This window comes from Narcine bancroftii, chromosome 2 (genome assembly GCF_036971445.1).
Source record: "Narcine bancroftii isolate sNarBan1 chromosome 2, sNarBan1.hap1, whole genome shotgun sequence".
Lineage (NCBI taxonomy): Eukaryota > Metazoa > Chordata > Chondrichthyes > Torpediniformes > Narcinidae > Narcine > Narcine bancroftii.
Window position 1 is genome coordinate 72,057,838 of NC_091470.1, and position 26,233 is coordinate 72,084,070.

Consider the following 26,233-nt stretch of genomic DNA (forward strand, 5'->3'; position numbering starts at 1 on the left):
AGAGCTGTATTGCTGAGGAAGTTTAGACCTGAGACATTTTGGATACTTATTCATCCAGAAGCCCCACAGAAAGTTCAAGATGCTCCTTTCAAGGATACATGTATGTGGTGTAAAAGCCCATTCTTCCGCCATTTCAGTGAACAACAAACACAACTTGTGCAAATAGGAAACAGGCAGAACAGTAAGTGGCTATATTGCAGTCTTGAAATATTGGAGAATTTTGATGAATTGTTCATTGTTGGACAAGTTTTTTGTGGCTGAAAAGATGATCAAATCCAAGAACAAATAGCTTCAATCTGTCTTTAAAGATTGAACATTCAGAAAATAGCAATAAAATATGCTCAAAATTTTCCCTTAATGCCTGATGCAAATAAAGCAGTAGCTTGTACTTTAAAGACAGCAATGTAAACTCCATTCCAGAAACCAGATCAAGTACCTTGCAAGTACGGTGCCAGAAATTGTGGTTGAGGCAGTTAAAATAAAATATTTTAAGAGATTATTTGATAGATACATGGAATTCAGAAAAATGGAGGGTTATGCAGTGGTGAAATTCTCAGCAGTTGTTGGAGTAAGTTATTAGGTTGGAACTGCACTGTGGGAGGAAGGCCCTGTTTTGTGCTGTAGATTTCTATGTTCTATGTTTAAAAGTAGTTTGCATGTAATGGTAGCCATTCACACACACATCCGTTTCCCTCAGCAAACTGGTGTTAAGCATGTAGCCATTGCACTCAACTTTACACATAGGGCAAAATGCAATATTACCACTGCAGTCCTGCACAATGAAAGAAACTTTCCAACAAAAGAGAGAAAGAGAGAGAGAGAGAGAGAGAGAGAGAGAGAGAGAGAAAGAGAGAGAGGGAGGTAAATTGATGCAGATAATGTAGAATTTAAATTGAAACAGAATTTTGCAATATGGGAAACAATTTTAAAGCCACACCACAGATCAAAAGAATGCAAATTGTTCTATTATATGTTAACATACCTATGATGGGAAATTCATTCATAGCTTTGGTAGAATATAGAGCTACTCAGGTGAAATATTGAAAGATAACAGAACAAATGCAGTATGATAAAGGCCAGGGACAGCCAATAGTTATAGTTGTCTACACTGAGCAACTGACATTACTGGTGAGGATATTCCCCAAATATCCTTTAAAATTCATTTTTTTAACCTTAAACCTATTCCTCTTGCTTTTGATACTCCTAACATGTTCAAAAGATTTTGACCATCTCCTCTACCAATGCCACGTAATTTAATACAACTCCATCAAATCTCAGCCTTCTTTGGTAAACTACCTCTCCACTAAATCAACATCAACATAAACTTATTGTCCTGAAAACCTCAACCAGTACCATATTCTCAAAAAAATCAGGTAGAAGAATTAGTCAAAGTGAATGGGGAACCCTGATCATGGTAGCACCATTACTAATAAGACCAGAGGATTACACAGCATCTTATTGTAGAGGCCAAAATGGCCAGAAATGTGTAAAGAACTTACTGACCTTGTTAGGTTGGAGTCCCGTCGGTCCCTGTGTGGTCGCTGGAGGCATCCCGGCTTAGTTTTACTTCCTGCTGCCATCTTTGTTGTTATGCACATGCATGGTTTCAGGAGAATGCGCAGTGCGTCCGGTTGTGGTAAGGCCGATTGGAGCATGCGTGGAGGAGCAGACACTAATCAGGGGTTTTTAAATAGTATATTAAACATGGCGGCGACATACAAAAAGGGTGAGTAAGATCACCATAACTTTAGTTGACCGTTAGCACTAACGTTATTCTGTATTCAGTTCAGTTGTTATTTATGAATATTTCATGTCAATGATAAAGAAGATCATTTCAATTTTATGTGTTAAAATAAAGAATTCAAATATTTCTGGATCAAAGTCGTTATATTTAGTCAACTAAAGATATTGTTTGGAACAGAAAATTGAAGGTTAGGAAATAGAAGAAACTGTCTGTGCTTTGGATTGATGTTGAAAGTTATACAACAACCATCTTGGAAATGCCTCGAGTTGGGGGCAGTTTGTAATCCCCATCCATCCTCTATGAGTATCGACCAGAGAGTGATTAAAGTTTCACAGTGTCACGTTGGTGAACCCATTTCTTGAAAATCGGCAATATTATTGAATGATCTGCTGTGGAAACTCATTTGTTAATATCAGCGCATTACAGCCTTCAGCAGTGGTAGGCTTAAGTCTGTGGACTCCCTCTGTGTATTTGTGGATTGTTTGGATTTTGTTGCTGCTTATCTATTGGGGACTGTTGAATTGGCTTGTGTTGTGTGTGCTTGAAGGATGGTGGGACAAGTAAAAATGGTTGATCCAGCTGCTAACTTTGCTATTAGGGAACAACATAGGTTGCGGAACTTAGAGAAAAACAGAGTAAACCGAGTCGAGATACAAGTGGCAATAGAAGAAGCCAAGGTTTCAGTTGATGGGAATGAAGACATTACAAAATCATTGCAGAAGATGACTGAATATGAAGACAGAAATGTGCAAATGGCTGAATATATCCCACCAAAAGATGATTAAGGAAAGGCTGAAGATGCAACGGATATACTATTCAAATTTAATAAAGAGGTAAGTTAGAAGATAACAGATAGCCTGCAGGAAGAAATACAAGCAGGTCAGTGTGCCAACTGTTGAAAACAAGAAAACAACATACATTGTTCTAGAGTGACCTTCAGTGTTTTTGGTACAACATCTGCCCTTACAAAGATTAAAGCTGAAATGGCAGCTCTTCTTGCACAACAAAAATTGCTGAAGGATAGACATGTTTTACAAGAATAGGAGGAGAAGCTAAGGAAGAGAAAGGCGCAGCAGGAGCTGGAAGCAAAACATTGCTATTACTCGGGTTTGAATGGAGGTATTAGAAGGCTCAATTATCATTGATAATTGGTGGTCAAAGATATTTATCTAAAGTGGATGATAATATAGAATCATATTTTAAGAAAGAGCCACAGAAAAGGAAACCAATTATTAAATATCTTAGTACTATGGGTACAAGACAAGCATGTACAAAACAAATCTTTCCAGAGCGTGATGCTATAAAGCCATACACACCGGTGGTAACATCTGCTGACAGAACTGCGGCTTGGGTTAAATTAAATGCTGCATCTTCTTTGGTATGTGAGTCAAGCATCAGATATATGAGTGAACCTACACCAGTGAGGTTTCCATATATATAATCTGCTACAAATAGCAGTGAACAGGGCAACATCCATGAGAAGAAACAATGAAATAGCTGAATTACTGATCCAGCAACAATCTCTATCTTCTTTACCCAAGGAGATTCAAACATGTGATGGAGACCCACTTCAGAACCACTTCAAGCATTCATGAGATCTTTTAGAAAATGTGTCACTGAACAACTGAAGGTTGCTGTCAAGACTTTGAAGATTGCCCTTATTATTTGGAAATGTACACAGAAGGACTGCCAAAGGAACTTGTAAAGTTATCAACACATGTATTCGGTGAGAGGATAAGTATTTACTAGAGAAGAATTTTGGTAAAAAAACATCAAATTGCTTTAGCTTATATGCATGAGGCTCTTAAATAGTCATCGATAAAAATGAATGATGCAAAGGCTCTATAAGCATATACTCTCTTTTTAAGAGGATGTTGTAATGCATTGGAAGATATCAACAATACTTGTGACCTTAAAATGACTGGTAATATGTGAATCATCTTGGATAAATTACGCTACCAGACATGGGATAGATGGAGAAGAACGCTTGTTATTTCCAGGAAAAATATGATCAAAGAACGACCTTAATGCGTTTGGTAGATTTTTTATAACAGCAGGTGTATCTTGAAACAGATCCAATATATGGAAATACCAGGGAACAAAGATGTAAGGAGGTCTAAACCACAGTCTAGTCTGAAATTGAAAAGGAGTAGTTTTGTTACTACTGTGTCAGTTATGAATAGAGAAAAAAGATAAAATAACTAAGGAAAAAGAGAGTTTTCCTACTGAGAAGAGTTGTTTGTTCTGTAAAAATAATATGCTTTGGAAATGTGTTTATGGTTGGAAAAGAAGGAACACAAAGAGAAAATAGCTTTTCTAAAGGAAAATTGAATATGTTTTGGCTGTTAGTGTAAAGGCCACATTAGCAAAAACTGCAAAAAGTGACTTAGTTGTAACATATGCAATATGAAGCATCCTAAAATTCTGCATATCCTAGAGACCAACCAGAAACATCAGAAAATAATTTATAGCCTCAGTTCAGACAAGTGGTCTTACTGGGGCTGGTGTGGATAAGTAAATTCTCAATAGTGCATGTACAAGTCAAGAGCAAGAACGGCAATGCAACTATAGGTACTTATGCATTTCTCGACCCAAGCAGTACTGCATCTTTTTTGCATGGTGGGACTAATAAACAAGCAATCTTCAAGGGAGAAAGTCAAAGATTATGTTGAAAACCACGGGACAAGAAAAGGTCTTTGAAACCAGCATTGTTTCAGGCTTAGAGGTTGCTGGATGGCATGACAAATTTTTTTGTGATCTTCCAATTTTATACACTTAGAATTCTATGCCTGTACACAAAGAAAATATTCCACATAATGATGATGTCTATCAGTTTTCTTACCTGTGGAACATTTATCTACATGAAATTAATTCTAAACTAGAGATGCTGATTTGTTCAAATATACCCAAGGATTTGTAACCATTAGAAGTAATATGAAGTAGGGAAAATGGACCTTATGCTGCTAAACCCAGCCTAGGATGAACAGTTAATTGACCTTTACAAGGAAATAATTATATTGCTCAGGAACAGTTAAAGATCAATGTCAACAAGATTTCCGTTGTGAAAGTTGATGAGTTATGGGAACAGCAAAAGACTGTAAATAAGAAGTTTACTTCTGAAGAAAACAGATCAATGTGAAAATAAATCAAACTCATCTAAAACAATAGTTATTTTCATCAGAAATAGATGAAAATCAAGTATTAGAAGTAGTTTTGTAGCTCAGAGGTTACAAGAAAGTTAATGAAGAAAACTGGTGAATGCAGAAAATTGCACCGATGGAATATAGAAACTTGTGACAGACAATTTGGTGTATTTGCATTCAGAGAGCAAAATGTTGAAAAAGGATTTGGAAATATCCTTTGAAAAGAAAGATGTTAACTTTGTAATTGAAAACAAAACTGGATTACAAAAGGATGTAAATGAATCCAGTGGTTCTTCAGTTTCGAAAGTGACTAAGGGAAAAAAGTTGACCAGAATAAGGATGTAAATAAAATGTTCAAGGTCAGAAAACGAAAGAAAAGACTAACTGCTGAAGAAATAATACAATTATTGAGGAAAGCGATTCAGCATTATCAAAATGTAAAAGGTTGGAGGAAGAAATTCATCTTTTGAAAGAGATCAAATCATTGGTTAAACACAGAAAACAAACAAGAATGTAACTTGAAGGATCAGTTACTAACAATGCAGAAAGAAAGAAAAATTGCATTTCAATAATGTGAAAAACAAGATGAAGAAATAATGTCATTTGAATCTCGTCTTATTTATAACCAACTGCAGAAAAGAAAGAAAAAGATGAACAAATCTGTTGCAGGGAAGGTCAAAGAGACGTGTTTATTGAAATTGAGAGAAGCAAATAAATTTTCAAAATTTGGTGTTGAGTTTAAATTCTTCCTATGAGAAGCAGAATGCTGAAGAAAGCCATGTTAAACTCAAAGGGAAAGCTGTGTTTATTTTGTCTGAGGAAGGTTTGAGGTTTACTGATCAATGATTCTAGAGACAAAGGAACTTTTATAAGTGCAAACGGAGCTTATTTTGTTGTTTGCATATGATACAGGTAACAGAGTTTATTGATCTAGAGTGATGGTGAAGATCACTCTTTTTCAAGGCTATGTGCTGGTAACCTCTGGCCTTATGAAGAAAGAAGGCTTCTATATTGTTTGAATGTATATGTTTAATTTTTATGTTATTTTTATAATTGTGTGATTATTATTTAAGATATTATCTAATTATAATAATTAGGAGCTGGTATTGTAAGGGCCATAATGGCAAAAAATGTGTAAAAGAATTTACTTCCCTTGTTAGGTCAGTGTCCCGTTGGTCCCTGTGTGGTTTTTGGAGGTGCCTTGGGTTAATTTTACTTTCCACTGCCACCTTTGTTGTTATGCACAGTGGACATAGTAGTACCGATTGGATCATTCATGGAGGGGAAGGGCCTTAATCAGGAGTTTTTAAATAGTACATTAAACATGGTGGCAACATATGAAAAGGGTGAGTATGATCACCATAACTTTAGTTGACCGTTAGCACTAATGTTACTCTGTATTCACGGAGCATCAGTCCAGATGTTATTTATGAATATTTCATGTTAATGATAAAGAAGATCATTTCAATTTTATGTGTTAAAATAAAGAATTCAAATTCATCCGGACTTGTATTGAAAGTGTGTCACTAATAAGTGCCTTACTTAGCCTTCAAGTGACTATCAATTTGATCAAAGTCATTAAACCTATTATGTAAATTTAATCATAGTAGCCTCAGAATGAGGAGATGGAAGGTTTTGCTTTCCCAACATGACAAAATTGAGTGTTGCTTTTCCAAACAAAACATAGTTACTGATAATTTTCCCAGAAGTCACATTAAGATTCTGGCCAATTTTTTCATCCAGCCATATCTTTAGAAATTACTCAGATAATGCAGCAGGATATGCCTTCGAAATAACTTGGAGCATACTCTCAGAGATTGAAGTAGACCATAAGACATTAAGAGGTAAGGGCAGATATAGGCTATTTAGCCCATCAAGTCTGCCCCACCATTCAATCATGAGCTGATCCATTTTCTTTCTCAGCCCCACTACCTGGCCTTCTCCCCATAATCTTTGATGCCCTTGATAAACAATCTTCCACAACCACCTGAGGCCACAAATTACACAGATTGACCATGAAATTCATATGCATCTCTATTCTTAGCAGAAGCCCTTTGATCCTGAAGTTGTGCCCTCTAGTCCTTAACTCTCCCAACATGAGAAACAATCTTTATACATCTACTCTGCCCACGCCTTTCAATATTTGAAATATTTCAATGAGATCCCTTCATTTTCCTAAATACTAATGAATACGGATCAAGAGCTGTCAAATGCTCCTCGTTTGATAAACATTTCATACCTGGAATCATCCTTGTGAACCTCCCCTGAACTCTCTCCAACATCAGCACATCCTTTCTTAAATGAGGAACCCAAAACTGCTCATAATACTTCAAATGAGGTCTCACCAGCACCTATAGAGCTTCATCATCACATCCCTGCTCTTATATTTTATTACTCTTGAAATGAATGCCAGCATTGCATTTGCATTCTTCACCACCGTCTCAACCTACAAGTTTACCTTCTGGTTATTCTGCACACAGACTCCCACGTCTCTTTACATCTGGATATTTTCAATTTTCTCCTCATTTAAAAAAAAAGTCTGCTCATTTATTTTTTCAACCAAAGTACATGACTGTATACTTTCTGACATTATATTTCATTTGCCACATCTCTGCCCATTCTCATAATCTGTCTAAGTCCTGCTGCAGCCTCCGTGTTTCCTCTACACCATCTGCTTCTCCACCTACCTTCAAATCATCAGGAAACTTGGCCACAAAGCCATTTATTCCATAAACAAATCATTAATACACAACAACAAAAAAAACAGAAACTCTAACCCTTGTGGAACATCACTAGCAACTGGCAGTCAATCAGAATATGATCCTTGTATTTCAACTCTCTGCTTCCTGCCAATCAGCCAGTGCTCTATCCGTGCTAGTATGTTACCTGTTTTACCATGGGCTCTTACCTTGTCAAGCGGCCTCATGCGTGTTACCTTTTCAATGGCAATTTCAACGTGTCTAAAAACAGCCTTTCAACAGTGAACAATCTGTTAATAAACTTCTTGCTCAAGTTTCATACACTTATCAACTGAAAATCTTATAGGAAAATAGAACAGTACAGCCAGTACAGGCTTTTCAGCCCACGTTTTTGTACCAACGTATGGAAACATACTCCTCAACAATCTAAATTTCTCCCCAACTCACACCAATAACCCTCTATTTTTATTACATCCATGAGCCTTTATAAGAGTCTTTTGAAAGTCCCTATTGTACCAGCCTCCATCACCAACCTCGGCACTCATTACTCTCTGAGTAAAAAAAAACCTACCTCTGACATCTCCATGAAACTTTAATCAGTGGTTCTCAACCTTGTTTGTTCTAAGGCCCATCTGGCTTCTGGCCTATCATTCCATGGCCCACTAGTGGCAATGGCTGAGCAATATTTTCAAGTCAAAGGCAGCTCTGTAAGAATCACATCTTTATCTAATTGAAAGTAGTTTATTTCACATTTTGAAAGAACAAAAAAAACACTGCAAGCATACACTGAACATAATATCTCCCAATCAAAATCAAAGATCAAACCACTTTAATGAGAACCTGTTCCTGAAGTTTCTTCACCAGTTTCTGCATCCTTGGTTCTGTGGCAGATAATGCACATCTGAAATCTGCTTCCACTTCAATGCAGTTTCTTACCTTTGTCTTCAACTGCAGCAACATTGAAAAGCCTGATTCACAAATATAAGTGGTTGTGAATGGCAGGATCTTCTGAAGAAACTTTCGCAATGTTGGTGAAATTATCCATCATTTTTGGCCAAATTTTACCCGAGGTCTCAAACACATAATCTGCATCCAGAATCACTTTGAAGATCATCTTGCAGATCATCAGGGACTTAATTGATTTTAACAAAATAGTATTTCTTATTTGATGGATTACCCCTTCACATACCGAACAAAGGCAAAATGCTGGGAACAAGACGAAACACCCATGGATTCTTCCAACTGAATTGAGAATCCTTGATTTCTGCAATCACTTGTTCTGAAGATAAATCAACAATCCTCCTATGCATTGTAGAATTTAACAAGGTATTTTTTTCACTTCATTTCACTTTCCTCTCCATGCACAATCTGAACCATCTTCAGGGCAGATGGCTTGATCAGTGACTCTTCAACTGTGTGAGATTTCTGTTGTGCAATGAGAACCTGACAGCTTAAGAAAATGCTATGAGATGCTTTTCTTGTTGTAGAAATGCTCCACTTCCATCCAAGTGCTAATAATTCAGGATCCTTTCCATTCACTTGAAAAAGTCCACATCCTTATGTTGGTTTTGCAGATGAATCTTGGTCAGGTATAGCTGGAACTTGGCTGGCCGAAGAGAGTGACTTCTGAGAACCTCATGGCACAGGATGCAGTGTCCTTTTAATTCTCCATGATTGTAGAAGGATGTGAATCCAAACTTCATGTATTGTTCATTGTACACTCACTTCATCAGTTTCAAAGAGACTAAAAAAAAATTTAAAAATTATTTGAGTAAGAAATTCAGAAAAAAAGAAATATGAGATATAACTCTTTTTAGACTTTGGAACTAGTTTTGTTTTTGAGATAAAAATAATAATAAAGAACCTGATAACCATATCCATTATCCCAATAAACACTGATACTACTGTGACAGAGTATATAGATATAAATAGATATGTTTTTGGGAGACAAATTGGGAAAGGTTTGTTAGAGTAGGTCACATATAAACACTTTAAAACAGATCTTATTTAAAATACTGGAGCTCTGCCCCATGATAGATGTATCGGCTACACAGTTTTTGCAAGAGCTTTGATAGGTACTCAAGAGACTTCATTAATGGGTTGTTGTTTGCAAAAGGGAAAAGATGAAAGAACCTGCTGGAGCCACTGCCGTCTGGAGGAGAGCTTGCTGTTGTAAGAGGGCTATGTGGTTTTGCAAGCAGAGAGAGTCAAACATGCTTCTCTCACAGAGAGATACAGAGATCACTTACGAAGTGTTACAGCCAGCAGAAGTAGCTGGGGCTGGAACAGGTCAAGCTAGCAAGCCCATTTGGAAGGCATCCTGGTCAAAGCCCTTGTGGTTCATGCAAGAGGAGAGGACTGGCTGTCTAATGTTTCACTTGGAATAAGATAAATAAAAATGAACTCTATGATGACCTAAAAGAAAGAGGTTATCATCTGGAGAACCCTGAAGGGGCAAGTTTCATCTGCAAGACACTGGAGTGGCTGATGGAACTACAAGTTGTGGATGTCCTGGAACAACAAATCTCTCTCTGAAAACCAACAAAAAATCTTCTTGAGTGGTAACCATTGACCTTTCAAGCACCAAAGCCTGGTGAACTTTATAAATGTTAAATTCTGTGCACAGTATAAGAATTGCCTGCAACCGGTGAATTTGGAGGAATGAGAAGGGAGATTGGACTGTGAACCAAAGAACTTTTCTGAACTTACACATACGTTACATACACATGCATTTAGAATTAGAAGGGGGTTAAGTTAGGTTAAGTAAGTTAATAGAGATTTAAAAAAGTTTGATTCTCTTTTCATGTTTAAAGCAATTTTTGTTTAAGTAACCATTTGCCTTGAATATCTATTGCCGCTGGGTTTATGAGTCCTCTGGGCTCATAACACTACATTAAAATATTAAATAAAACAGCTAATTTTAATTAGTCATATTTTAGTTTTTTTTTCATGGTTTGTTCTTTAACTATAAATATATAGAATCAATGTTTATTGACATAACCAGTAGTTATCAGGCTTTTATTATTCCAATTTGTCTCAAAAACTCATCCATTCCAAAAGTCTAAAAAGTGTTATATCTAAAAAAATGAGTAATTTCTGGAGAAAATGAATATCAAAATCATGATAAAAAGCACATCAAATAACATAAGAAAACATGAATTTTATTCCAATTTATGAAGGGTTCGTCTTCCGAATAATTACCACACATAAAAGCACAGTCTGTTAGTTTATGATTAATTTATTTCTATAGTGTCAGGATGTTTCCTTGATCATTAAGGGTTATTCATTTGCTCACCATAGCCAAGTACACTTGTTCATATCCTACAGTCATGTAATCCCATTCAGGGTAAATCGTTAATAAAAATTTTGCCAAAAATAATTTATATCCAATTTTATTGAAGAAATATATCATGTGTCTTACCTTGTAAACAGGCACCTCGAATCTTGATTTAAATGAAGAACAAGCAGTAGGAAGACAGAAACACACACTCTGAATCAGTCTGAATCTGTCTTGTTTGGAAGTCCGATAGGAACTGTGAATGAGTGCTCAGCGTTAAGCTGTTTATATTGAGAGACAGCTAGATGACCTCACTGACCTCAGTGGCAGATTGCTTGCACTCCATTCAAGGTCACCCAGGAGGATCAAAACATGATCTCAGACCCACTCATGACTTCAATGGGTTGGGAAGTCTCCGTGGACCATATGGAAACTTGCTATGGCCCACCAGGCTACATTCTGGTAAATCTCATCTGTCTCCTCTCCAAAGCATCTACATCTTTCTTGTAATAAGGTGATCAGAACTGAATGCAATACTCCAAGTGTGGTCTAACTCGATGTTTATGGAGCTGCAACATTACCTCGCTGCTCTTGAACACAATCCCCAGACTAATGAAGGCCAGCAGAGCATAGCATTTAGTAAATGGTGCTAAACTCTTGCCAATTACTATTAATATCCATCAAAAGCAAACTCCAGACCTCCAGATCTTGGGTCAATTTTTTTTTTGAATGATTTAGGAAATCTGGAAAGAAAATCTCCCCTAAAGCAATCAACCAATCAGATAGCATCTGTGGAAAGAGGAATACTGTGAATGGTTTAGGTTGAAGATTCTCATGAAGGGTCTTTAGCCTGAAGCATTAGTTTTGTTTCTATTTCAACAGATGCTCCCTGACCTGTTTTGTGTTTCCACCATTTTAGGTTTAAATTTCATACATCTTTTCCTTAATCCCATGAAGGGTTTCCAAGCTCTGGTTTGCTTTCCAGAGAATGAGCCCGTGGCTCATGTTGGCCAAAGAGTCTTTCAAAATCATTTGGGCATCAATTGTGGCAATGTCGACTGTTTATTTACTCGCCCTGGCTTTCAAGAATTTCAGGAGACAAGGAACATAATCAATGAGTGATCCATGAAATTATAGATCAGTTCAAATAGAACTTCGCACTTTGTTTAGAGAAAATGTGTCTCCCCCCCTCCCCATCTTCCCCTGTATCCAAAGAAATGCATATTCACATCAGAGATCATGGGACAGAATAAACATATTCTCTCATGGAAATCTTAGTAGACCAGACAGCTCACAGATTCAGCCATTCAGTTGATTATATAAATTTAGCTTACCACAAACAATGCCATAATCTCTGCATTCCATCACTTATTAACAGGAAATATTGTTTATCTCAAAGGAATGCATTATTTCCAAGAAAATAATTGTGTCAGTAAAATTTGAATGTTGTAATGCCGGCTACCCTGCTCCTGAAGGAACACGCACAACCAGACGGGTTGAGCTCAGTGAGCAGATTGGTTTATTGCAGGAGTGCTGGGCTGCACTTATACTCCCAGCCCGGACCTGGCTGAGAACCACACTGGAGGGTGCTGACGTCACCCAGGCGTCATGTGGTCCATGCTGGGAGGAAGGGAAACCCCCCCCCCCCGACGGCACCATTTTGGCTGGCTGCCCTGCCACGTGGCTTACAAGCAGGGCCGGTTCGCCTGCCTAGTGGTGGGCTGCCACACAGCCGCCCCCCCCCCCAGAACCAGCGCCAATGTCCTTTTTCACCAGGCGGCCTCGCTTCTTGGGCTGGGCTATGACCGTGGGCTCAGTGGGATCGAGGTTGCTGGCTTCAGCCTGTCCATGGTAAACAGCTCCCGCCTGCCGCCCATGTCCATGCCCATGTCCAGGGTGGGTGCCATGCCTGGGCGGCGGTGGGGGTTCGAACAAGTCCAAGTGTGCTCTGAAGTGAGGAAGTAGTTCGTGCGGCGACTGCTGGGGATTGTGAGGTACATTGACGAACTCAGCAGGTAGTGCCAGCAGTGCACCGTAGACCAGCTCAGCAGATGACACCCGCAGATATTCCTTGCGAGTGGAGCAGATGCCCAGGAGCACCCAAGGCAGTTCATCCGCCCAGTTGGGACTGGTGAGGCGGGCCTTGAGTGCCGACCTAAGGAGGCAGTGCAGACTTTCGACCAGTCCATTGGCCTCCGGGTGGTAGACCGTGGTGTGGTGTAGCTGGATCCCCAACCTGTTGGTGAGCCATGCCCAGAGCGCAGATGTGAACTGGGCGCCCCCATCGCTGGTGTAGTGACCTGGGACGCCGAACCAGGAGACCCAACCATGCAACAATGCTCGGGAGTAGGAGTCGGTGGAGGCATCTGGCATTGGGATTGCCTTGGGCCAGCGAGTGGTGCGGTCCACCACCGTAAACAGGTAATGGTTGCCCTGGGAAACAGGTCAGGTCCCGATGATGTCCACGTGAATGTGGCTGAACCATTCCTGGATGTGCTCGAACTCCTGTATGGGCACCCTGGTGTGCCTGTGCACCTTGGATGTCTGGCAATGGGTGCATGTTCTGGCTCAGCCCGCAATCTGTTTCCACAGTCCATGCCATACAAACCGTTCTGCCACCATCCGGACCGTGGACCTGATGGATGGATGTGAAAGGTCATGGATGTGAAGGAAAACCTGCCTGCGCCACTGCTGGGGAACCTCTGGTCGTGGGGTGCCCATGGAGATATCGCACAGGATGGTGCCTTCGCAGCTCCGAGTCGGGAGGTCTCAGAACTTCAGGCCCGTGATGGCGGTCTTGAAGGCCCTCATCTCCTCATCAGACTTCTGGTTCCGGGTGAGCTGGTCGAAGTTGAGGCTGGGTGTCAGCGTGCAGATGGCTGGTCGCGAGAGTGCATTGGCAACCACATTGTCCTTCCCCGCCTTGTGCCAAATGTTGGTGGTAAACTCTGACACAAAGGAGAGGTGACGCTGCTGGTGGGCTGACCAGGGATCCTTTGCCATCGCGAGCACCTGGGTGAGGGGTTTGTGGTTGGTGAAGATGGTAAAAGTCCTCTCCTCCAAAAAATAGAGGAAATCCCACACAGCCAGGTATGTGCCCAGAAACTCGCAGTCAAAGGCACTATACTTGCGTTCCGGTGGGCAGAGCAGGCGGCTGAAGAATGCCAACGGCTTCCAATGTCCATTCACCTGCTCCTCCAGGATGGCACTGATAGCTGTGGCAGAGGCATCGACAGAAAGTGCCGTATGCAGGTCAGTGTGCGGGTGGGCGAGCATGGTGACCTTCGCAAGGGTTTCCTTGGTGGCTTCGAATACGGTGCAGGCTTCTGTGTTCCAAGCAAGTGTTTTGTGCTTGGCTGCGATGAGGGTGAATAGCAGCTGCATGATGCGCGCAGCTCCCAGGATGAAGCGGTTGTAAAAGTTGACCATACCCGCAAACTCCTGCAGCCCCTTGAGGCTGTTCAGGCGTGGGAACTCCCTGATAGCAGTGACCTTCGCAGCAGCAGGCATGGCTCCTTCGGCCATGATGGTATGGCCCAGGAACTGCATGGACTCTTTCCCAAACTGGCACTTGGCCGGGTTGATGGTAAGGCAGAAATCGGCCAGCCGGGAGAAAATGGCATGTAGGTGGGTCTTGTGTGCATCCGGTCCTTGCTGGCGACAAGGATGTCATCCAAATAAATAAAGACGAAATCCAAGTCCCTGCCCACAGAGTCAATGAGGCACTGGAAGGTCTGAACGGCGTTCTTGAGCCTGAATGGCATGTGCATGTCTTCGAACAAGCCAAAGTGGGTGATGATGGCTGTCTTGAGTATGTCCTCAGGATGCACCGGGTGATATCCGTGCACCAGGTCAACCTTGGAGAAAGCCCTCACACTGTGCAGGTTGGCTGTAAAGTCTTGGATGTGAGGGATGGGCTAACGGTCAGGAACTGTTGCCTCGTTGAGCCATTGAAAGTCTCCGCAGAGACGCCAGCCGCCGGAGGCTTTCAGGACCAGGTGGAGCGGCGAGGCCCACGGGCTGTCGGACCACTGAATGATCCCCAGTTCCAACAGGTGCAAAAACTCCTCCTTTGCCGCCTGGAGCTTGTCAGGTGACAGCCGGTGTGCCTTGGCATGAACTGGTGGGCCCTGGGTGGGGATGTAGTGAAACACCCCGTGGCGCAGTGAGGCAGCGGAGAACTGTGGCTTGAGGAGTGTCGGGAACTCATCCAGGATTTGCTGGAATTCATCTCTGATCGTGACCACCTGCGGTTGCTCCGAGTTGGAGGTGTCAAGGCGAATGGCCTGGAAGATACGGACGTCCACCAGGCGCCTATCTCGAATGTCCACCAGAAGCCCTTGTGTGAGGAGGAAGTCTGCACCTAGGATGGCGCTTGGGAGAGACGTGACAGTGAACTTCCACGTGAAATTTTGTTGGCCAATCTGGAAGTGGACTGTCTTGTCTCCATACGTCTGGATTTCTGTTGCGTTGGCCGCATGAAGGGGAGGTCCATGAAGTCGGTTCCTGGACTCAACAGCCATGGCCGGGATGACGCTGATTTGGGCTCCAGTGTCAACGAGGAACTGTCGGCCACTGACTGAGTCCCGCAGGTAGAGGAGGCCATTAACAGTGGCCGGCCTGGTCGTTGCCCTGGAATGAGAAGGGCCGGTGACACTTCTGAGCCTTGGCTCCCCAGCGCTGGTGGTAGAAGCAGATGTCTGGAGCAGATGCTGTGGCCTTGGTTATGCTCTTGGGGGCCCCTGCAGTGGCTGGATGCTCTACCACAGCGCTAGGGGTGGGCTTGGCATGGTTGTGCCCATGCTTCATGACCTGCTGGACCACTGAGCCCTGCAGGAATCGTGCGAGCCATAGCTCTTGGGCCTTCTGGGCGACCTTCCTCTGGTCGGTGAAGCTCTCCTGGACCAGCAGCAGCCGGATGTCCCTAGGTATATGGTCGAGGAAAATACACTCGAAGAGTGGGCAGTTGGTGTGCTCACCCATGAGCGCGAGCATCTCATCCATCAGCTCCATTGGGGAACTGTCCGAAGGGCACCAAGTTGCAGCATCCGAGCAGCATGCTGGTGTCTGGATAATCCGAGGGATCTGGTAAGCACTCGCTTGATGGTCTTGTATATGTCTTTGGCGGGTGGGTGCTGAACGAGGTGCAGCACGCATCTGGCAGTGGCCTGGTCCAGGGCAGCGACCACATGGTAGAATTTGGTCATGTCAGACAAAATCTGGCAGAGGTGAAACTGAGCCTCCACATGGCTGAACCAGGTCTCTAGCTCCTGAACCCAGAATTCAGGCAGTTTCACAGCTATAGAGCTGATCCCAGGGTCACTCATGATGGGTTCAAAGACGTTTGAACCAGTCAGGTTCACCAATTGTAGCGGCAGCTACACTGCTCCTGAAGGAACACCCACAACCAGACGGGTTGAACTCAGTGAGCATACTGGTTTATTGCAGTCTGCTAGGCTGTACTTATACTCCCAGCCCGAACCTGGCTGAGAACTGTGCTGGAGGGCGCTGACGTCACCCAGGCATCATGTTGTCCCCCAGTGCGGGCTTCTGAGCCCCATGCTGGGAGGAAGGGAAAACCCCCGATGGCGCCATTTTGGCCAGCTGCCCCGCAACGGGGCTTACAAGCAGGCCCGGTTCACCTGCCTAGTGGTGGGCTGCTACAAACGTATGGAATAAAAATAAACATGAACGTACTAGAATCTAAAATATTCTGAATTCACTGGTAATAGAAAGAATAAAATTGTATTTACTATATGGGGCTTTTAAGATCCTTTTCTTAGCATCAAAGTTCTTCATTAGAGTCAGAGAAGTAACCATGGAATTAGAAACATTGCTGGTACTGGAAGCAACAGTGTAAGTTTCCACAAAAGAGCCTTCCACAAACAGCAATTTAACAAGGAGCAGGAAATTTGCATTAATTTTTCGTAATGCTCGTTGTTTCGCTAATATGAGATCTCATCTGCCCATGTGCAGCCAATTAATCTGTTTTACTTGCAGTTCTCAGCATGGGCGCCATTTTGAGCACCGATAAAAGTTCGCAAAAAGTCGGTAAATCATGTTTAAGACGGTCCGACCAACCTATGGAGGCCTAGCATGAACCCCAGGGAGGCTCTGCAAAACGTGATCCAGGGCAGCTGGTGGGAGGTTCCCAGGTCCTGAGGTGGGGGAGGAGTGCAGCTACAGCACAATCAAAGTGCCAAAGAACCAGCGGGCCTGCCGGGGAGCAGTCAAACCACTGAGAAGAGGCATTGCTGACCTACCTCCAATGGGGGTTGGGTCAGGGCAAGCCGATCTATCTCCATTGGGGATGGGTTCAGGCAACAGCGGCCTACCATTGTGGAGGGTGGGGCACAAGGCTGGCTGCACTGACCTCGTTTAGATCAAGTTAAGACCTGACGTGTCTGGCAATGATACAGAAATGCTGCCGCAGGAAGCGAGCTCAATGAGGGCACATCTCTTCAGTTCTAGTGGCAGTGAAATGGAGGTGCCTTCACTTAGTAAGACAAGGCCTGGCCGCTCTATGACCCGCTGGTTAGGTGTAGTTAATCTGCCCACTTGACGGGTGAGGATGACCTGTGCCTGAGAAAAGGCAATGTAAATGTCTCTGATTCATGGGCACCCACTCGATCAGGGTCCATCACAAAAGCCTGCCAGAGGGCAGAGCCTATGACCAATGAGGAGATTTGTAAGGCATGATATCTGCAATCGTGAGTAAAACACAAGCGCCGAGCAGGGGAAGGAATCTTATTTCCAGTGTGAATGGGACAAGGGAGAGCCTGAGGGGGCAGACATAGAAATCAAGTCCCCTAACCCCCAATACACCACTCTTATTGGTTGGGATGAGATTGCAACAATTCCATCAATTGCAACAAAATTTGCAGTACTGACGGGCGCTGGGCAACCCCTCGATGAAGAAATTGCGGGGTTAATACTATATCTGGTATCTAATGTCTTCGAAAAGACGGTGCTAGAGGACTCGATTAAAAAATATCTCTGCCCAGCCAATTGCCCTCTGCTGGATGTACCAAAAGTAAACCCCGCAATTTGGGATAATTTGAATGTCCCCATGAGAACCAAGGACATGAAGCTGCAAAGATTACAGGGCTCTCAAGTTAAAGATATCACTGTGTTTGCCCAGACCCTGTCATCATATATTACAGGGACACAAAAAGATGCGCTGGGGTTGCTCTCCCATGTGAATTACAAACTTTATGCCTTCCGGAAGGAGCTCAATATGCTCAGTTATGTAAATCCGCCAATCCTGTCACTAAATTTCTCTTTGGTGATGATCTGAGTAAACAGATGAAGGATTGAATGAGCAGCAGAAGGCAACGGCTGGAGTGGTTAGAGGCTCGAGAGTACAAGCAAGACCAACTGCTATGTTTCATCCCTATCGCAGGTACACGGGGGACTTTAAGAGAGGATATCCCTCTCAGGTGGCACCACCACGCAGCCATTTTTTTGGGCAACACCCTCTGTGGAAAGAGTGGGAGCAGAATTTTCCCATCCAAAGCTCTTCGCAGAGGTCAAGCCATATTGGACAGCCATGCCGGCCAAGCACGCCGAAAAGATGAGCTCCACCTATAGTCAGCTGACTTCATTTTCTAATTACAATGATAAGATTGTGGGCGGTTGATTAACAATGTTCTTTCACCAATGGTGTAATCTTACTACTGATGCTAATGTATACCATACAGTGTCTAGGTATCAAATTGAGTTTGACCCACAGAAATTCCCTCCGGTTAGGAGAAGGGGCTTATACAATTATGTATGCAGCCCCATACTCATGGAAGCTACACATAAAGAGATTATGACTTTAGAATGCAAAAATGTAATAGAATGCTGCTGCCAGGAAGAGAATGAGTTCATCTCAAACATATTCACGAGACCTAAGAGAAGTGGGGGAACAAGAGTATGTAGAGTATGTCTTATACCAACATTTTTAAATGGACACGATTCACCCCGTTATGCTATTTTATGGCATCCGTCAATTTACAAGATGCTTATTATTCAGTATCTACACACCTGCTCTCTAGAATGTACCTGAAGTTTATTTGGAAGGGCGAATTGTGGCAATATAAGGAACTACCTAATGGACTTGGTTCTGCGCCCAGAATATTTGCCAAATTGCTGAAACCGGTTTTCTCCTGGCTCAGAAAGGATGACACCATCATGATCGGCAGGTCCATGGGCGAAACACAGAGAGCAGTGAACCCCATTACGGCGCTGCTGCAGGAACTGGGATTTATTATACACTCAAAAAAAAAAACCAGTCTTCAGTCCAACCAGAGAAATTAAATTCCTTGGGTTCCTCTTAAATACAAAATCGAAGAGAATAACCCTGCCAGAAGATAAAAAGGTGGAAATTCTTCAGGCTTGTAGTGCTTTGATTGCAGAATCACATTCCTCTATATGGAAAGTAGCAAAAGTAATTGGGAAATTGGTGGTTGATTTCCCAGCTGATCAGTACAGTCTGCTAAAATATAGATTCCTTAAAGGCCACCAGGGGTCATTTTGATAGGCCTATGATCTTATTGCAAGAGCAGAACTTGTGTGGTGGACAACAAATATATCTCAGGCTTACGCCATGATAGAAATTAGAAAGTTTGATATGGAAATCCGATCAGATGCTAGTGGTGAAGGATGGGGCGCCACAGATTTAACTACCTCTGCCGTGGACTATTCAAGAGATTAGACTGGCATCAGCATCTTGCATTAACTTTCTAGAAACATTGGCAGCTCAGTTGGCACTGAGTCGTTCTGTGCAGAGAAAAGGGGTATACATGTGTTGATGAGGTTAGACAACACCTCAGCAGTAGCATACCTGAATAAAATGGGAGGTTTGAAGTCCCCATCATGTAACTGGCTCGCAATACAGATGTGGAGTTGGTGTATTGAAAGAAATATCTGGATAACAGCCGTGTACTTGCCAGGGCATTTGAACTATCAGGCGGATTTGATGTCTAGAAAGTTTAATGATAGAGCGGAATGGATGTTGGGGTAAGAGAGTTTTAATCTGATAGTACAAAATTTTGGGTTGCCAGAGATGGATCTGTTTGCATTACATTGAAATGCCCAAGTACCGAGATATATATCCTGGTTGCCAGACCACCAGGCAGAAGCCATAGACACCTTTATGATTGACTGCGCAGAACTGAATTTTTATGCTTTTTCCCCCTTCTCATTAGTAGCTAAATGTCTGCACAAAGTTCAGGAGGACGGGGCCACTGGACATTTGGTGGTGCCAAATTGGCCTTCTCAATCTTGGCTCCCATTGCTGAATTGGATGCTAGTAGAACAGCTTTTTACTGTTGAGAAGAAGCAAGGAACTGCTAGTTCATCCAGTATCTGTCCTGCCCCATCCTCTCACTCATCTTGATCTCACTCAATCTTGTTGCAAGATTGGCATGAAAAGTTAGGTGTAAAAGGACTGCAGCTGAAAACAATGGACATTATTTATGCTTCATGGAGAAAGTCAACTCAAAAGCAATACACCACTTACGTTAACAAATGGCAATTGTTTTGTTTTAATGAGAGTTTAAATGTTAATTACATTTCAGTTGTTTTGCATTTCTTCACTGATTTGTTTTATGTTCAGTTAGCCAGTTATAGTGCTATGAACACAGCCAAGAGTGTTTTGGAGGCCTTCCTGACTCTACGAGACACCAAACATTCTATCGGGAATCATCCCCTAATTTCAAGATTCATGAGAGGAGTATTTAATTTATGTCCACCTACGTCACATTATCACGCTATCTGGGATATTAAAGTTGTGTTGGATTTGTTGTGACATTTGTCGTCTGCATACACTTTGGACTTATGTGATTTATCACTGAAATTGCTCATTAACTTGTTCACACTTGGACTATATCATTTGGGAAAATGATTTTGTTGAATTTCATGTTCATGAACAAAGTTTAAATTGTACGCTTATCAAGAGGATGAAAGATTATGTGTGGTGTAGTATCTGAGACAATATATTGAATGTACTCTCAATATCAGAGGGGAAGAGAGATTCTTGTTTGTATGTGACAGCAAACCGCATCAACGGGCATCCTCTCAGACCTGAGCTAAATGGCTAAAGAGGACCATGAGGTTGGCTGGAGTGGATACCACTCCGTTTGGGGCTCATTCAACCAGAGTGACAGCTAAGTCTACTGCTAGTAGAGCAGAAGTCCCTATTTGGGATATCATCACTCAGGCTGGATGGTCAAATAAAAGAACACTTAACAGGTTTTACAATAAACCTCTGAGGGCAGAGTGGCAAAATTTCACTGCAGTAATTTTTCAGGCTCCCATTTGAATTGTGCCACATACTGGTGTCTATTGATCTCCCTATGGTCTTTCAAACCATGCGAAAAAGAGACCACTGAGCTTTGAAATCTCATATTAGCGAACCAACAAGCATTACGAAAAATGCTGGACCATTAAACAAGAACTTACCAGTTTGAAGCTTAATGATTATTATTTGAGTAATGGGAGTGGTGAGAAATGCCCTCCTCGCCCTCCCATAATTACTTCGAACATTGTTACGGTCATTTCTAGTGTTGCATGTATGCCTCATAATAAAATGCTCCTTTGACAGAATTTTTGAGATTCAAAGATCGGCTGCAAATGGGATCTCATATTATCTCACCACTCCCATTACTCAAATAATAGTCGATACCGGTAAGTTTTTGTTTAATGCTCCATTGAAACTTCTAATTGAGGGATTAAGTAAAACACAAAAGTGTGCTGATGCCATGATCGAAGTAAAAACACATGTTAGAGAAACCCAGCAGGTCAAACAGGGTACTCTATATAGAAAAGATAAACAACCTGAGCCCTTCATCAAGGTATGAGCAAAAGGTAGGCAGGCGCCAGAATAAAATGGAGGTGGGAGGAGCAGGGGTAGAAGTGCAGTCTCACAGGCAAGAAGTCATCGGTGAATAAGGGAGGGAGAGCACACCAACAAACAGGAGGAGTGAGGGATGGCTCTGTGAATGGAGAGGGAAGGGGTGGAGAGTTGGAGGAGATAGAAGGATAGGGAGAACAGGGAATGGTCTAGCAGAAACCAGAGAAGTTGATGCTATTACCAAACAGAATATTAGGTGTTACTCTTTCAATTTACTAGTGACTTTGGTTTGGCAGTGCATGAGGAGATGGACAGATATGTCAGTGTGGGAGTGCAGAAATGAAGTGGTTGCCCATGGGGAGATCTCTGTCATGGATCCAGATAGAACTCCATCAGGGATGTCAGTAGTGTCCCGGGGGCAACCAATTCTATTCTGTGCTCCATTCCCACATTGATATGTCTGCCCAGGGCATCATGCACTGCCAAACCAAGGTTACCCATAGAATAATACACTCAAAATTAATATTCTGGTCCTTCAGTGAATTTTGCACATATACTGCAGCTAGTACAGGAATGGCATGACAGAGATTTTAAGATCCTACAGAGTAAAACAGATAAAATAAAACTGTATTTACATCACTGTTAAAATACCACAAGAGTTAAAATAATGTTTTAATGCACACATGTCAAACTCTGGCCCGCGGGATATAATTATATTTGCCCCGCAAGATCATATCAAAAATGTATTAGAGGTGGCCCACTGGCTGCCGCGCCAGTATAGCGCATGCACAGTAACCGCTGTGTCCCAGGGTGAGAGAGAGAGAGAGAAAAATCCTGGTCCTTGAAAAGTAGTGGTGAGTGGTTTTATAAACTCGCTGTCGTGTCCCCCCGCCCACACCCCCCCCCACCGCAGCGCGGCCTGGCCGGTGTCAGGGGAAGCCAAGGCTGCCTCCCAGCGCCCAGAACCCCAGTGGCACAGCGTTTCTTGGAGCTGCAGATGGAGTCGGGACGCCGGAGGGAAGATTGGGGCTCCCCGCCGGGTGATGGGGGCGCCGGCCGCCCTGCGCCTTCCCACCGGACCAGCGGCGGGTGCCCGGAGTACACGTGGAGAGTGAGGCTGGTCGGGCAGGTAGGGTGGAACCCCCCGCCAATCTCGGGAGTGGCGTAGGCTGGATCGGGATTAGCCGCGCTCACCTGCTCCTCCACCGCTGACCGGGATCCCAGCGCGGTCCTGAGCGCGGAGACTGCCCTGGAGAGGTCCTAGGACACCGGCACGGAAAGAAAATGGGGTCCGGGAAAAACTCAGCAGGTCAAGGGGGGTCCGGGAGAAACTCAGCAGGTCAAGGGGGGTCCGGGAGAAACTCAGCAGGTCAAGGGGGGTCCGGGAGAAACTCAGCAGTCAAAGGGGGATCCGGGAGAAACTCAGCAGGTCAAAGGGGGATCCGGGAGAAACTCAGCAGGTCAAAGGGGGGTCCGAGAGAAACTCAGCAGGTCAAGGGGGAGGGGTCCGGGAGAAACTCAGAAGGTCAAGGGGAGGGGGTCTGGGAGAAACTCAGCAGGTCAAGGGGGGTCTGGGAGAAACTCAGCAGGTCAAGGGGGGTCCGGGAGAAACTCAGCAGGTCAAAGGGGGATCCGGGAGAAACTCAGCAGGTCAAGGGAGGTCCGGGAGAAACTCAGCAGGTCAAGGGGGGTCCAGCAGAAACTCAGGGGGGGGCCTGACCTCGCCAGGACCGTTGCCCACTCCCCCTCCCTGCCGCAGGCCGACCCGCGACTCACGGTGATCCACCGAGATGCCGCCCTGCAGCGAGAGCCGATGCCCCCGCACTGTCGTTGTCCAACCCGATCGCCCGCAAACCCCGCCCTCCCGCACACAGGCCTGGGTAAGTATTATGAATTTTAATCTCAGGATAAAACGATCATCCAATAGTTTTATGTCACAGTGATAAATATATTCCTGGTTAAAAATGGTCCTGCACCTGGATACAAGCTCATTAGGCATAAAACTTGAAAAGTGTGTAAATCAAAGGATATCTGTACCAATGGAAAAAGGGCATGGCAAATAACCCTGCTAGAGTTCATGCCCACAATCAGTCACCCATTTGATTGTTTCAGAAATCATGTTATTCTCCCACATTCTCAATAGCCCTCAGATTTTACTATTCGACAGCACACTAGCAACATTTGACAAATCCTCTATAGAGAAATATTATTTATTGAATATTTTATTTCTCATTTGTTAATGCTTCTGGAAAGAGTTTATCCAAAACTATTATTAAACATTTATTTTAATAAGAAAAAGTTTAACATTACATATGTTGAGAGAAGAGAAAACATGCAGATGTTGTTGAAAATTTTCAATAAATATTTAGTTCGGCCCTCAAATTAGTCCAAGTTTTTAATTTTGGCCCTCCGTGAATTTGAGTTTGACACCCCTGTTTTAATGTATTATAATAATAATACTATCATTTTAGAACAAATGGTGCACAAAACTAATTTAAAAATCAGTAATCAAGTAACAATAAATTCATAGGATGTCACTGATGGATATTAGCTGGATAAATGAAATGGCCACACGTACAAACTGTAGATTGGAAATTAATATCATAGACCCCCTTCAGCACCGAAAGAGACCCTTCAGTCCACTATCTTCACCATCTATTGAGCACCCACTTACAATAATCCTACCCAATCTGTTTTATTCTCCCCACAATCCCAATGATACTTTGCAGATTCTACCACTCGTGCAAACACTAGGAGCAGTTCACAGTTGCCAATAAACCTCCCAACCCACAAAACCTTGAAATGTGGGACAAAACTGGAGCACCCAGAGGAAATGCATGCAATTACAGGGAGAACATGCAAACTCCATGCAGATAGTTCAGGACTAAACCCAGGTAACTCGAACTGAAAAACAGCAGCTCTTCTGTTCCAGTCCAAATAGAAAGCTACTGAATTAAAACATTTTGGTGTGAAAACCTTAATGTCTTTGAGGCAACTGTAAAATTTCCAATTTTAAGGAAGTCTCTATTTATTTTTTTCTGTTAAAGAGCTGTTTGAATAACACTTGTGGAATTGTGTTACAAATGTATCAACCAGGGTAGAAAATATATTGTACAGGGAAATGTAATCCCTTAACTAAAGAACTATTGAAACAGACCCAAGTATGCTCTAATAATGTTAATAGCTTGAATTTAAAAAAATTACACAAAGGTTCTGAATATTCCACTTCACTTAACCAGTAAGATAGTGAACATCGTTAAGCTGCTGTCTTTGATGTGACAGGTACCCTTGAAGTCCAATTTGATCATGTATGTGACATTGTGAACATGTGAACAAATCTGAGAAGAACCACAAATAAACCAGATGCATCATTCAAAATTCTCTGCTTCCTGTTGATTGCTCTGCACTCTCCAAGGTTAGATCACTGGAGACTATTATATGATACTAGCAAAGAAAGTAGAATGGAAATTATTTGAAGTTGTCCAAACTAAATACAGTTGTCAAATGCATTGAGCTGCTGCTTGTTCTTGGTGGTTGAATGGACCTGAACACAATAATTATTCACAGTAATTTTAATGTGCAGATGAGAAGCCAAGGGGCATGAGTTCAGGATGAGTAGAGAAAAAATACAGATAACTTAGTAGATGCCATCAGACTGTTGCAGCAGGAATAGTGGAGGATGCAGTTGGGTCCCAATATAAAGTAGGTGAGCCTTTTACTATTTATGTAGAACAGATGGAGGTGTTGGTTGACATAAGAGCTGAATTAGGCCATTCAGCCCATCAAATCTACTCCACCAATGGAATCATGGTTGATATATGTTTCTATTCAATCCCATTCTTCTGCCTTCTCCGTATAATGTTAATGCCCTTATTAATGAAGAACGTATCAACTTCCACTTTGAAGATTCACAATGACAGCCTCCACAGCTATCTGAGGCAACCAATTTCACAGATCCAACATTCTCTGGCTGAAGAAATTTATCTTCATCTCTGTTCTAAAGGAATATCCTTTCATTGTGAGACTATGCCCTTTGGTCCGAGAACTTCCCATTACTGGAAATGTCATCTCCACAAAAATCTGCTCCAGTCCTTTCAATATTCAGTTGGTTTCAATTAGATCTACCCTCATCCATCTAAGCTCCATCTATGCCCAGAGGCTCTGAGGAATAAATGGAACTCTTGAGGCAGTGGACTTCTGGGTCAGATCAGGCTCTGAGACTAGACTGGGACTAAGACAGAGTAGTAACTGAAACATGACTAGGAGTGAGAAAGAGTGGGCTCTGAGACCTGACCAGGACTGAAGCAAAGTGGGCTCTGAGATATTACTGGAACTGAGAAAGAGTGGGCTCTGTGACATGACTGGAACTGAGACAGAGTGGGCTCTGTGACGTGACTGGAACTGAGACAGAGTGGTAACTGAAAGGAGTGAGAAAGAGTGGGCTCTGAGAGCTGACCAAGACCGAGACAGAATGGGCTCTGAGACGTGACTGGAACTGAGGTAGATTGGGCTCTGAGACATGACTGGAACTGA

The 26,233-nt window shown here is 42.8% G+C and overlaps 1 long non-coding RNA gene across 1 annotated transcript in view; it reads right to left on the bottom strand.

The window, feature by feature from the left end:
* Window positions 1–8,379: 8,379 nt before the first annotated feature.
* Window positions 8,380–26,233, bottom strand: part of LOC138752377 (uncharacterized) — a 155,255-nt gene continuing 137,401 nt past the window's right edge. Inside the window, exon 3 of the long non-coding RNA XR_011350575.1 lies at window positions 8,380–9,330. This is a non-coding gene — a long non-coding RNA (uncharacterized lncRNA). The remainder of the gene's footprint in view (window positions 9,331–26,233) is intronic.